Source organism: Amblyomma mixtum, chromosome 5, assembly GCF_055824585.1.
Source record: "Amblyomma mixtum isolate Tamu chromosome 5, ASM5582458v1, whole genome shotgun sequence".
Classification (NCBI taxonomy): Eukaryota; Metazoa; Arthropoda; class Arachnida; order Ixodida; family Ixodidae; genus Amblyomma; species Amblyomma mixtum.
Window position 1 is genome coordinate 107918048 of NC_143016.1, and position 5024 is coordinate 107923071.

At 49.7% G+C, this 5024-nt stretch overlaps 1 non-coding gene across 1 annotated transcript; it reads right to left on the reverse strand.

The window, feature by feature from the left end:
• Positions 1–4112: 4112 nt before the first annotated feature.
• Positions 4113–4186, reverse strand: TRNAS-GCU (transfer RNA serine (anticodon GCU)). The gene has a single exon. It is a non-coding gene; the product is annotated as a tRNA-Ser (tRNA).
• Positions 4187–5024: the final 838 nt, after the last annotated feature.

Here is a 5024-nt window from a genome sequence, read left to right on the forward strand (position 1 = left end):
ACAAAGAACGACCTCCAATTTGGGCCCGAACAACAAACAGTGCGCATTAATTCCAATAAGAGCTCGTATGACTCTGCCATCCCTTCAGCGTAACAAAAGTCACTTTTTTTATTCATTCAGTGTATCTGCAAGTCAAGTGAGTATCCTGCCAACGGCACGCCTTTTGTAACGCTGCCTTCAAACCTGGGAAAGCAAACCTTTTCCTCACTGCAAGTACCTTCGAGTGATTAGTTACAGCCGTAGGTAAACCCAATCTTGCAGGCGAAATCGAGTTCATTGTCAGAGCATTTTTTTTTGCATGTTCACGAACACGAAGGCACAGCTTATGTCTTTTTTCCGTGGACTGTTGAAAACCGCACTGTTTCTTTTTATTTGTTTCATCTTCTTAACGGGTCTCTGTATTGAACGTAGCGCTTTTGCACATTACATTTCGGTGGCTCAGTGGTTATGGCACTCGGCTGCTGACCCCAAAGACGCGGGTTCGATCTGAGCCAAGGTGGTCGAATTTCGATGGAGGCGAAATTCTAGAGGCCCATGTACTGTGCGTTGTCATTGCACATTAAAGAACCCCAGAAAGCCGAAATTTGCGGAGCCCTTCACGACGGCGTCCCTCATAGCCTGAGCTGCTTTGGGCTGCCAAACATGTGTCTTGTAAGTAATTTTTTAATCAGACTTCTTGTCAGATGACGGCAGTATTCCGGAGATGATGGAGCACACAGTTTGCATCTAACTCGCTTCGCCACAAGTTCAGCTCTGTTCGCGATTCTGAAAAGAACTGTGCGCGATTAAATTCAAATACTCACAAAAAGAAAGATGCTTGTCCATAATACGGCTGAGGAGAATGTACGGGACAGAGCGGATGCGGAGAGAAGGGCGGCGAGAACTGTGGCCATGGCTGCTGGCTCGGAGGCGCTGGTACTGGAATCCTTGTCTCCGTGTACCGGTACTGACGCACCGACGCCCGCGGACCCGTAGGGGCAAAGGCGGCCGGCGTCGACGGAGGTACCCCGGTCTCGGTCGGCCGGGACGAATTGCCTCCCAGCAACTCGACCGCTTCCGACGTGGCTGTTTCTTCGACGCACACCGAAGTGCGCCGCTTCTCACCCTCCTTTCCGCTCTTTTTGCGGTAGCTCCTCTTAACCACGTTCTTGGTGGGCAAGGACTTTGACGAGGGCGAGTCGCCCGTAGGCCCGGCGTCTTGACCGTTCCAAGGCGCCGACGACGTCTTCTCGGCCTTAGACACATCACTGTGGCAATAGTTGACCATAAAGTCTCCGTAAGCAGCGTAAGGTGCGAAACGTGTGTTGCCTGCGTATGCGTTGTGCTCGCAAAGGCTGCACGCGGGCAATAGCTGCACGGACGGTGAAGGCGGCGGCTTCGGCGGCGCCGTTTCTGTTCCAACACACTTGTTCTCGACTTTGCGGTGCTTCTTGTCGAGGGATTTCTCTTTGCCCTTCTTGCCCTTGCCAGCGCCCTTTTTGACGACGCTATGCATCGTGATGTTCGACACCGAAGAGCTCCGGCTCCTAGCAGGCATGGACACCGAAGAGCTCCGGCTCCTAGCAGGCATGGATACCGAAGAGCTCCGGCTCCTAGCAGGAATGGACGCGGCGGACAACAGGTCGGTGGAATCTTTGGCCGCAGTCGACCCGCGGCGACTTCGAGAGCCGCCCGGCGACGACGAGCTCATGGAGCCCCTCCTGCCACGGCGGCCGGTCGCAGTGGTGATACCCACCTCCGAGCGGCGCCTGGTTTGCACGTTCTTGAGAATCCGGTCCGCATCCTTTGTTATCGCCTGCACGTCGATTGGCGACAGAGCCGTGAGGGATTCGGGACTGATCAACTTCTCGCCCTTCAGCATGCGCTCGATCATGTCGTAGTCGCTCTTGTTGTCCAGGTTCGTGTCTCCGAAGAGCTGCTTGATGACCGAGTCTTCGATGACGGGCGGAGAGCCGATAGAGACCTCGCTGCGAGCGACCCGGCCTGGATCTTCCTTCGAGAAAAAAGACCTGATCATGCCGGAGCAGGGCGAGCAGCCGTCCGCAGCCCCCGAGACGGACGCTTGAGACGCTGAGTGGCTCTGAGACATTGTCTTCTTGAGGGACGTGTACTTGACCTTGGGACCCTTCTTCGAGCAAGCTTCGATGTTCTGATCCACCGATCTTTGATGATGGCTGCAGTATTCTTGCCGCGGAAGTCGATTTTTTCCTGAAGGCTCTGGAGACGATGGCCCAGAGAAAAGAATAGATGCTTTCTTGGTGCTCGTGTGGCTCGTGGTGCGTGGTGTTACTGGCGCTTGCGTCCCGTTCATCTTCGTTTCTTTTCTTTTCTCTTCCATTGCTGCACTACTTGTTGTTCAAAGAAAATCCTGACGGACTTGAAAGAAAGAAAAAATTAAAAGCCGTGCTAGTCTGGTTGCATCGCACGCAAATAGCTTGTTCGGCTATCTCATTTACACATTCGTCACGAGTGAAGGCGATGGTAGAGGCTTTCTTCGTCTCCTGACAGTTGCTGAGGGGGGCTGCGCTTCGGTCTTGGTTAAGCATACGAAGGAATGCTTAGTGCACTTCTGCATGGCTTCTTCGGTGAGCCTGTCAGGGAACGTTCATGGAATGTAAGATTATGCCCCGTGAATTGTACCGGAATAGAAGGACAAAACGCCATATAGAATACGCTGCAGACAAAGGCGGTGATTATAAATTGTTTCTTTCTATGTGTATCAAGAACGACAATTCATTTATTTCGACAGCATTAGAGTCCCAATGAGGCCAAATTGCGTCGTCGGTCATAAAATTCGCACATTGGCTGGAGGAAAGTGACGTTATCAGACCGGGGCAGTCCCATTGGCTGCAGGGAGGTGACGTTATCAGTCCGGAGCATTCCCATTGGCTGCAGGGAATGCTCCAGGGAATGCTCCACTTCCAGTAAGTACGTCAACAGCTGATAATGTTATCGCATTGACAACACAGAATTAGGTGTACCTGTGAATATTCTTATCGAATATAATCATCTATTCACTGCTCTCAAGCTATTTGGTTTATGGTTTCTGGGGGTTTAACGTACCAAACCGAATCAGGCTATGAGGGAGGCCATGGTGAAGGGCTCCGGAAATTTCGACCACCTGGAGTTCTTTACTTTGCGCTAACGTCACACAGTACTCGGGTCTCTAGAATTTCACCACCATCAAAATTCAACCACCGCGTCCAGGATCGAACCCGCGACTTTCGCGTCAGCAGCAGGGTGCCATAACCACTGAGCCACCTCGGCGGCTACTGAAGCTGTTCTCTCGCTTGTTTCCTCTTTACGCTATGAAGGAAATGCTCTGTTCTGTGAGGAATTTGGAGGAATACTCGAAGCTTGAAGCTATAACCTGTCATTTGGTTGCTGCGTGCTTAAAGGGCAACTACATAGGCTTTATATATCGATGAGCTTAAAAGGGTCGAATGTGTGACACCTGCAGGTAAAGTATGTGAATTTCTTTCGGGCTATAATTTGAATTGGTGACTTAGTCGCCGATTTAAATCGAGGTGACCATCAAGCTTCTCCACCGCGCACAGCTCCAAGTGAGGGGCGAATCATGACGTCTTCGAAAGTACCAATACATTTCCAACGCATAAACTCCTGCTTTAACGAAAAAAAAAAAACAACGCCATCGAAGGCAAAGGCCTCCGTGCGTTGTTTGGTAGCATCCAACTACACGGCAGGGCGTGGTTGGCTGCTGCGTAAGTTTGTAACCTTAACTCCTGTGACGTCACACCGAGCTTCTCCGCACTCCTCCAGGATTACGTCTCTATTTTAAGTGCTAGCGCAAAAACACTTGGTTTGCTTTACCTGTAGCCTATATAGATTTGAATCCTGGACTAGTGCGGAATTCTCGAAAGGTGGTGCAGTTGCCCTTTAAATGTGATAGCTTAATGACCAACCTTCTTTAAACAAATTCACGCATAAAATAGGTTTGGTTTGGTTTATGGGGTTTAACGTCCCAAAGCGACTAAGGCTATGAGAGACGCCGTAGTGGAGGGCTCCGGAAATTTCGACCACCTGGGGTTATTTAACGTGCACTGACATCGCACAGTACACGGGCCTCTAATTTCTCCTCCAAAGAAATTTAACCGCCGCGGCAGGGATCGAACCCGCGACTTCCGGGTCAGCAGCCCGGCACCATAACCACTCAGCCACCGCGGCGGCTGCATAAAATAGGGTCGCTCCACGGAGGATCGTTTCTGAGTTCCCGTCAAATATTTAAGCCTCACTTTTCCTGTTCAATCGATGTTCCTTTATTAATTCCTATTTTACGTGTTTTTGCTACTGCGGTTATTTTGAGTGCACACTTTTTAATGCTGAAATGCATCGTAGGTTTGCATGGCATATTCCTCACTGATCCAATTTTGCATTCGCATTGCAGAGTTCATCAGTATATTAATAAAGCGCACCCATGTCTTTATACGCACACGCTGTGTGCACGCATGGCTGTGCATGTAGGAGTGTAGGTTATATATGTTCGCTGCACTATTCTCGCTTGGATAACAATAAACCACCCATACTTCTCTATATGATGGCCACGTAATAGGAAGAAAGATTATTTATATAATTGGGGCGAGCTTGGAACTGCAGGAAGACGAATCATCGGAATAGGTAGCAGACAAAGAAGATGATAGCGACAGCCTTTTATGGAAGCTGCTGTGACTGGAAGATCCCTACTGAAAAATCCGGTATGAATTTTAAACCGGAACCGCATACCGGGTTATTGTACAGGATTTGCGATACCGGATTACTGGAATATCCTGTATAAAACAGGACAGTCATGTATAATACAGGACTCTCCTGTTTTGTACAGGATACTCCGGTATCGCAAATCCTGTACAATAACCTGGTATGCGGTTCCGGTTTAAAATTCATACCGGAATACAGGACAGTCCTGTATTAAACAGGCTAGGCCCGTATTATACAGGAGGGCCCTGTATCACAGGACAAAGGCAGAATAAAATGCTTCAAATATATCCCACTTGGACTAAATCTGCCCA